This window comes from Eurosta solidaginis, chromosome 5 (genome assembly GCF_040869045.1).
Source record: "Eurosta solidaginis isolate ZX-2024a chromosome 5, ASM4086904v1, whole genome shotgun sequence".
Classification (NCBI taxonomy): domain Eukaryota; kingdom Metazoa; phylum Arthropoda; class Insecta; order Diptera; family Tephritidae; genus Eurosta; species Eurosta solidaginis.
Genome location: NC_090323.1, coordinates 228,599,646 through 228,608,880, shown reverse-complemented (window position 1 = coordinate 228,608,880; position 9,235 = coordinate 228,599,646). Strand labels below are relative to the sequence as shown.

The 9,235-nt window shown below is 39.6% G+C and overlaps 1 long non-coding RNA gene across 2 annotated transcripts; it reads right to left on the bottom strand.

Annotated features, from left to right (window-relative positions):
* Positions 1–595: 595 nt before the first annotated feature.
* On the bottom strand, positions 596–8,547 carry LOC137252685 (uncharacterized). 2 transcript variants are annotated; one of them, XR_010953648.1, is made up of 5 exons: positions 8,209–8,546; positions 7,647–7,820; positions 7,377–7,574; positions 2,325–2,505; positions 596–2,254 (listed from the first exon to the last, which is right to left on the bottom strand). It is a non-coding gene; the product is annotated as an uncharacterized lncRNA (long non-coding RNA). The 2 variants fall into 2 exon arrangements; XR_010953647.1 differs by having other exon boundaries at positions 7,647–8,547.
* Between the last annotated feature and the right edge of the window lie 688 nt (positions 8,548–9,235).

Genomic DNA, 9,235 nt, shown 5'->3' with positions numbered 1-9,235 from the left:
ATTGGTGTTGAAATAATGTCAATTTTGTACATTTTTTTGTTTCAAAAAACAAACGAATATCCAAATAAAAACTTAATACTTCCTTACAAAGCTGTGTCCGGTGATTACTAAAGATGTCATTGCTAAATAAATTTTCGATGGCTATGTGATCATCCATAATACTATTGGAGAATGCATCACTTGTATTTTGAAAAATTTTATTTATTAAACTTAATTTTGCATTTCCAATTGGGCATGCCTTAAGAACTTCCCTACAAGACAGGTACCCGTTCCCTAATCGATTACTTAATTGTCATCAATAACTTGTTCACCAATTATCGTCTTAATGACTTTTACATTGCTGTCGTGAAAAAGGTAACGCATGTGCTCTCTCAAAATAGTGTACGTGTGACTCTCTTTCTCGCTCTTACCTATTGTGTTTTCGACATTCCTTCTCGCTCGATGTTATTTACATTTTTAAGTTACTTCATCAGTTATGTTTTCGTTATCGCTAACCAAAACATATGCAACAACAACAATACGGGTAACTGGTCTATCGGTTACCCGTATCGGTTACCTTCTGTCAAATCGCTTTTTCTATGAATGAAACGCGTCCTTTATGTTCAGATAATATTTAATTATAAATTATTCATATATACAATGTTTTTTTAGAATTTAAATTATTGCCTTATTACTCTAGCGAACTTTACATATGTGAATTTTTATATTTATAAACTATATAAATACATTAACGTCTATTCATAGTCGTGCCCTTTCCGAAACCTTGTTTTGAAGTTCTTATTTTTCCTGCGCTGGTAGTGTTGCTCATCAGTTTGCAGTCATATTAGTTTGGTAGGTATAGTAACATCAGACGTAGGGAAATTAGGAAGCATGTCAGGAGTATCACCAGAATCCAAAGAAGCATGGTGATTCGTCACCTCCGTTTTCTTCCATATCCGGATTCATTCCATACTAGTAATTATAAATATCTTGTAGATGCCACATAGGTGTAACCATACCCTCAAGATATTTCCGTTCAAATCTTGTGGTGTACACGTAAACTTGTATTTGTTCTAAATTATTCACCACATTCTAAACATAGAAAAGATGTATTAAGTGTTTGCGTAAATACCATTGTGATTACAATATGGACAAACATTCAATTCTAAACTTTTCGTTGTTACATCAATTGTTTCAGCGTGTTGTACACGTAAATAAAAATTCATACTTGAATGTATTTTCGTCTTCCAATCGCATAATTTACATTTTAAATAATGACTATTAGGCATATGAGAAATCTCATGGTCCAATAATTTGTTGAAGCTTGGTGTAGCTGCTTGAATAACACAAAATTTACATTTTGCACCACGTTCGTTATATTTAAATTGTAAATGTTCTGGTTTCTCTACACGATGCATAAAGTTTAGATGCTTTTTCCAACAATGTGCTGAATTTAATTGAAATACATACATTGGGCATTGTCTCATGATAAATTTTCCATAAATATACTGAGCCTCTTTATGTAGGCTCTTTTCTTAACATCTAATTCTGGCCGTACAGGATATGACAGTTTTGCTTCAGGTTATAATCCACACTCATACTATTTTCAGATTCTGTTTCATAATTTTCATCATTTTCAACATTGGACTTTGCATCAACATCATTATCATCATCGTCATTTTTTGATAACTCTGTTTTAAGCTTCATATTTATCAAAGGTTCATCTTCCTTAGTATTAGAATTAGAAACATTGTCATCTTCGGTTAAGTTTTTATCAAGTTTAGCTTTTTTCCTAGGTTTAAATTCTTTACTATCCGTACTAGAATTAATACCATCATCAACATTTTTCGTGGTCTGTTTGAGTTTTTAAATTTGCCAATGGTTCGCCTTTATCAGTATTAGAATCAGAATGGCCTTGGCCATCTTCACCGTGTTGCAAAGTAGGCGACACATGTTGGTGTTGATGTTTGCGCATATTGCGGATATGTTGGTGGTTCACTAGTCATTAATTGTTTAGAAGTTTCAACTTGCTGCGTTTGTTGTTGTTGTTGCTGGCTGATGATATGGTGTTAACGTTTGTTGTACAATTTATTCGGGTGATTGCACATATTGTTGGTGTGTTATAGTGCTGGAAATCCTTCCGATATTGAAAGTCCTTGATTAGTGTAATCTCCACGTAGTGAACTACTCCTGTGACCGCGTCCGCGGTAACTATTACATCTGAAGGCGCTTAAGTTACAGGCATAGCTGACATCGCTTATATAACAGGTTGACTCTAAAGTAAAAACCAAAACAAAATATTAGAATCAGTGTTTATGAATAACATATTTAAAATAAGCTCTTACAACAACGTGATCGGTGGCTACATCCCAGTGAAAGTAGTGTGGAGTTCCTCCTTGTATAAACGTAGATACTGGATGTGCTCAACCGTGCAGTTTTCTTCTAATTTGAGCAAATGTATGTTCTTACAGCCACAGCTGGAATATTTGGGATATTTCTATCCTCACATCGTCAAAATCAAATTACCTAGAATGAAAAAGAAACTCATATCAGTAAGAATAGATTAAAAGTTTTTAATATAAGCCGAAAAGTGTTCCATAAATAGGGCTCCACACATAGCTCTTTTCCAAAGGCCCACGAGAAATTTCAGATAACTAGAATCAGGACCTGGTAAAGTAACTTCAAAGGCGATTTAGTCGCCACTACTTCGTATGCGCATTTCTCTACGCTCCTTTTCGGCATGCATCATCAATTTCGTCATTACTATAAAGGCCATCTTGCTCACAGCAATCCAACAATCTATTTGCCCGCAAATTCGTGGAACTAAATTCCTAATGGAAGGTTCCTCTCCAAAAACTCTGTTTACAGACAGTCTTTCGCCGTGAAAACGAGGGCAGTGAAATATTACATGTTCTGCGCCTTCCAATTCGGACGGACAGCTTGGACAGAAAGGATCCTCCTCTATCCCACGCTTATGTAGATATTCCTTCAAGCCACCGTGCCCGCTCAATATCTGTGTGAGATGGTAATTTAGTTTGCCGTGTTTTCGCTCGTACCATTCCGCTATATTCCGGACTAGCATGAAGGTTCAGCGCTCTTTTCTCGAATCTTCCCGCCGTTCTTGCCACCTAACTATTGTTCGTGACCTTGCGGTTTTCTTAGCATCTTCAGATGGTCGGCTGAATCCAATGCCATACAGATCGGCCATTTCACCTGAGAGTAGATCTACTGGGATTTTCCTGGATAAAACATGGATCGCGTCGTCGGAACAGCACATGCTATTCGTATAGCAGTAATGCGGTAGGCTGCTAGTATATCTTTTTGGTGGACCATTTTAGATCTGTGCCATACTGGTGCTGCATATAATATTATAGAGCTGGTTACGTTGGATAATCGCTGACGGGTAGCTTCGCTTGGGCCGCCGATGTTGGGCATTATTCGCGTTAGGGTTCCACTAACTCTAGAAACTTTGTCCCCCACCGCCCTGAAGTGCTCCCTAAAAGTTAGTTTTGAGTCAATGATTACTCCTAGATATTTCAAGGAGGGCTTTGAATTTATTTGAAAATCTCCTATGGTTAGGACCAACTCATCCACAGTCCGCTTTGAGCTCATCAGAACCACTTCTGTCTTATTGCTAGCCATCTCCAGCCCCGTGTTCGCCAACCATTCCTCTATTCTTCCCATGGCGTCATTACATAATGCTTGGAGCAGATCAAGTTTCTTGGCCACTGCTACTACGACAATATCATCTGCATAGCCGACAATTTCCTCCGGGAAGGTGGTTTTGTAGCACCCCGCCATACACCGCATTCCAAAGAGTTGGACCTAGAACAGATCCCTATCTAATCTATCTATCTATCAAATTATTCGGAGCAGGTACGGAACTTGCCTTGGGACACCCAAAGTGCACCCACGCTTCTCATGGCTCCAGCGGGTTAGCGGCTTCCTAGAACTTAAGCCACTTGCTGCTTCTAGATCTGACATCTGTCAGCTGGAGTCTTAGCCCGGCAAGCGCAAGGCACGAGCACAGAATGAAATCCATCGTTTCTTCCTCCAACCCGCACTTCCTACATCTGCTATCACTGACCAAGCCTAATTTAAAGGCATGTGACGCCAGAAGGCAGTGTCCAGTAAGAATACCCGTCATGAGTCTAGTCTACAATTTAATGATAATAAAAATATAAGAATCAGTGTTTATGAATAACATATTTTAATTAATCTCTTACAACAACCTGATCGGTGGCTACATCGCCATGTAGGTAGTGTGGTGTTCCACCTTGTATAAACGTAGGTACTGTATGTGCTCAACCGTGCAAATTGACATTAGCAGTAACATTATTTACATAAACATAGCTTGATATTTGTGAAGGCCTCAATATAGCATACATTGGTCCAGTTCGGTGTGCACCAGCCACTGGTACAAACACTTTTGAATGCATAGCTTTCATATGGGATGGATGTCCAGCAGTGCTCCGGTTGTGCCAATATGTAATGGGCTGCTCCGTCTCTTGGTACGGCTGTATAGGTATAGGCGGGTGCAATGTATTACTAGGCTCAAGATCGGAAGGTACATAGATGGCTCGAAGACGCCAGAGGGGATTGGAGCCAGAGTTTTCGGACCCAGAACCAAAATATCAGTAACTCTAAAAGCACATCCGAGCATTTTCGAGCGGAAGTATTCGCCATAAGTTAGTGCGCTAAGCTGAACCTTCAGCGCTGATACCCCAAAGAAACAATTGCCATACTCTGTCAGGCAGTCAGGTTCCACTAAAGGCACTTGCGGCGTTCGAAATAAAGTCAGCACTTGTCCTTCAGTGCGTAGAAAAGCTGAATCAATTAGGAGCACACAACGTAGTACTGTTGGCCTGGGTCCTAGGCTACAGGGGAGTGGAGGGCAATGAGCAGGCGGACTCCATGTTTAATTTGTTCCGTCTCTCCCACAAATTGTCAACCCCCCAGCAGATCCTTGCAGCGGGTCTGCGCCATACTCTCCTCTTCCGGGAAGGTATCGACCCCAATCCGGGTCCTTCTCCTGACGCCAGTACTGAGAAATGGGTTTGCTGCGTTTGCCGGAAAAGAATCTTTTTAGGACGGTCATATATATAAGGGCCTGAAATATTTCAATGAACTTCCTAATCACATAAAAAGTAGTAATAACTTCAATACTTTTAAAAAAAGTTTATTGGAGCATTGTAAAACCCTTCCAATAAGATAGTTTTTTTTTCTTTTATTTTTTTACATGATATACCGATACTGGAGCGCGAAAAGGGAATGGTAATAATGGTAGCAGCAAAATACAATGCATCCGGCCCTAAGGAAAAGAAAATCGGTCGCCACCTGTAACTCCAGACAGTTCCAACAACTAATTTCGCTGGAATTCGGTATTTCCAGCTGGTATTTACTGTTGCTGATCGGAATCATTCGCATTCCGACAGCATAAATATAACAATAAAATTATATAATGTGTAATAAAATTAACGAAAATAAGGCCAAATAAAAGTTGGAGCAAGGGGGATTGGAAACACGTCCTTTTCAACCTCCCATTATATGTTGAGCTGTGCTAATCGGTATCTTCATGCATTCCGACAGCGTCTTTACTAAACAAAGTTGAGGGGTGATTGGATACACTTATTTTCAATTTCCAACATCCAAAGACATGTTTAGCTTCATTGATCGGAGACTAATACATTCCGAAAGCTTAAAATACACATATAATTGAAAAATATAAGTTCCAAATTTTGTTGCCTTAAGCTGGGAGCACTGGAGGATTGGAAACGCGTTCTTTCCAACCTTCCTTTAATGAGTGGCTCCCAGACTCGTCCTTCTGTCACGCTAGTAAATATGCTGATCGGAATCACATGGCATTCCAACAGCATATTCAATAGAAATAAGTGATTATAACAATGAATTGTACTTAGTAGTTTAAGTTTTGGGCCTAAACAGCCGTAATAATAAATAAATTAAATTAAAAAAATAAATACTCTTGTCAGTGTTTCACGTGCAAGGGATGGTTGCATCGGACAGGTTGCTCTGGGCTAGATTCCAAAATCCAGCGTCCTCGTAACTTTTTTTGATCTTTTGTGGCTCTTGTTGTTCACGGCCTCATTACATTATGAGGAAATACGGCACCTGAGAACACAGCCGTTTGAAGCTAAAAAACACAAGCATGTCTTCAGTGAACTCCACAAACAGGCGTCGGACCTCTATGCCGGTGATTCCTGTACTCAAAGAACAAAACTAGCAGAGGAGGAACGCACTCTCCCTAGGGAAACGAGAGTAGTCACTCTAGCCCAACTTCGAGCTGGATAACGTAACAGGTTAAACTCTTACCTATCCACAATCAACCCCGACATACAAAACATTGTCCTGCTTGTAATGTGTCCCCACATGTCACCAACCATCTCTTTAACTGTATTGTGCAACCAACGCCTCTAACACTCCTCTCATTATGGCCCACCCCTGTTGAAACACAAAGTTTCTTTGGACTCCCGTTAGAGGACATTGATGACAATTTGTGATCGGTCGCACCTATTGGATGGGGCGAAGCACTGCTACTACAACAACAACAGGCGGACAACACGGTAAGAGAGGCAGCAACTGCATGACCCATCGATCCCGAGCCGTTCCTGCCAGTTGGCCCACAGGGGCATCTATTAGTAGAAGAAAGGGAAATAGGGAAGAACACTGGCGCAATATGCCAGGCCTGAGTCAATCTAAGTTACTGTTAGGGGGTTACAGGACAACTCGATATAGGGCATTAATAGGCCTCTCAAAAAGATAACCTAAGAACCCCAACGGCTATTCTTACAAGACACTGTAGACTGAAAAGTCACATGCAAAAGCTGGGTATAGTATCGAACAACACATACCGATTTTGTGATGGATCAGCAGACGGTGGACCATATCCTTCTAGATTGCGGCGCAATTTCAAGACGTAGGGCTAAGTTTATGGGCTCACCATGGCCAGAGCATTCCCACATTTAATCCCTCAAGCAAAGAACACTGCTGGGGTTCATCAAGGAAGTCGGCTAGGATGAGGTGCTGTGAAGGAGATGTGCAAGTCACTGTGCAATCCTCAATAAATGATCTATCTAAGGTGTTGATGTCCTCTCTTAACGCAATGTAATGACAACTGCGATGCAGGGGAAATGACAAAAATCTTGCAAATCTACTGATAATAATTCATTTTTCCTCCCCTTCTATGCAGTTCTATGCATACATACATATGTATTTTTCTCTCCAAATGCTAATTAAAAAAATTAATTGGTTTTCACATGAACTTCGAACTCTGTCGTATTTGCATTCTTCAGTTGATTATCAACAAAAGCATGACAAATTATCACTAAAAAATTCATACATGTTGCTTATATATTTAATATGGTAGCCAATTTACTTACCCTTTCTGGTGCGATGATTCCTGGACAATCGGGCTTGACTAGACGCGATTTTTTTTGCCTTAAGAGAGCGTGCTTAACGCGAACCCTATCATGTTATGGCACAACTTTGGTGATGCAAAAAATCAAAGACATTTCTGCTTCTAATGCTTCTAGGATAGCAGCAGCAGCTCCCGGTGGCACCACATAAATAACAGTTGCCTATTCAATTTTAATTCACATTACATTATCTACTATTGCAATTTTTAATCACTACAAATCAATATAAATTACCGAAGCAAATACTGGCAAACCAAGATGCGTAGTTCCAGCCTTTTTTAGGGAAATACATCCAACCAGTTTGGTACCGTATTCCAAAGCATGTTGCTTGTAAAGTACCTTGTTTTTGTAGATTTCCTTTGATTTTGGCATATTCTGAGCTGAATCGCAACCCGGCGGAGATGCTATCTATTAGAATAATATAACATTTTTTTTATTATTTAAAAATGCACATACGTATGAATGAAAATCAGAAAGTAAATAATGTTGTTGTTGTTGTAGCGATAAGGAAACTCCCCGTTATGGACTTTGGTGGTCCTTTGCCGGATGCAGATCGGGTACGTTCCGGGAACCATTAAGGTACTAGCCCGACCATATCGGCAGCGATTTAGTTGACATAAAACCTTGTAGGCCATCCCGTCGATTCTATACAACTTAATATGGTAACGATTTAAAAGACGGTGCAATTTTTATCAAAAATTATCAAACGTGGAATCAAAAGGCGCGCTTCGAGCTCCGTTTTTATTATTATTTGATATTTTTAAATTAGGTGGTGTACCGTCTTGTAAAACTTTACCCTTAATAATATTTTGGGCGAAGGCCGCCAACGCAAAAAGATGGTCTCTGCAGCAATATTCTTAATTTCCGTCACATGTCACAACTCAAATTAACTTAATGTTATTTTGGGCGAAGGTCGCCAACGCAAAAAGGTGTTCTCTGCAACAAAATTTTTAATTTCCGTCACATGTCACAACTAAAAGCACAAGATATTTTTCGTTGTAAACAATTTATATTTTTTTTGCGTTTCAATTTTTCCGGAATAATTAATGAACTGTCATTTCGATGACAGCATGAAACGTCGATGTGTTAGTGGAGAGCGAAAAAAGCTTTGAATGTGTGGGTGAACTGGTTACCGCCGTCTTGTAGGGTTGTCTTAAAGCTTTCTCTGACACTATACACATATTATATACGTCCACAGATGGTGCGACAAACGAACCTTTATTTTTGTGCGCTGAAAGTAAAAACATTTCTTCACCTATCAATTGCCCTTGACATATGGAACATTTTATTTTCTTTTGTACCTTCCAAGCAGCATAGCCAGCAATATAACGAACAACATTGTCCAGATATACAGACAATCCCCACATCATATTAACATAAACATTTGCTAACTCGAAATATATTACCTCGCTATTTTTTTAAGGATACTAGGAGACGCTGATGACGCCTCTATAATGGATACGTCGTCGAAGGTACAATTCCCACTTTCCCACAAATAGCCTAATGTACAATATTGATAGAAGCAATACGGCTTGTTGAAATGACAGCCTTGAGATTTTGTCTCCTTCTCTCGTTGTATATCTGTACTGTAATGTTTGACAGGCTGCACAGTTCAGTAGTAGTGATATAGACGTATTACATATATGTGTATTACATATATGCCCCAACCCAAATAACCATGAGTTGCGACAATGTAAAGCATTTCCGTCTTTCAGTGAGTTTAACAGCTCCGGCTCACGCTCAAATCTCACGGGAATGCTCTCGATCATTGAGAGACTTGAGAAGCAGATGTCGTGAAATTTTCACGCACGTGAAATGTGATA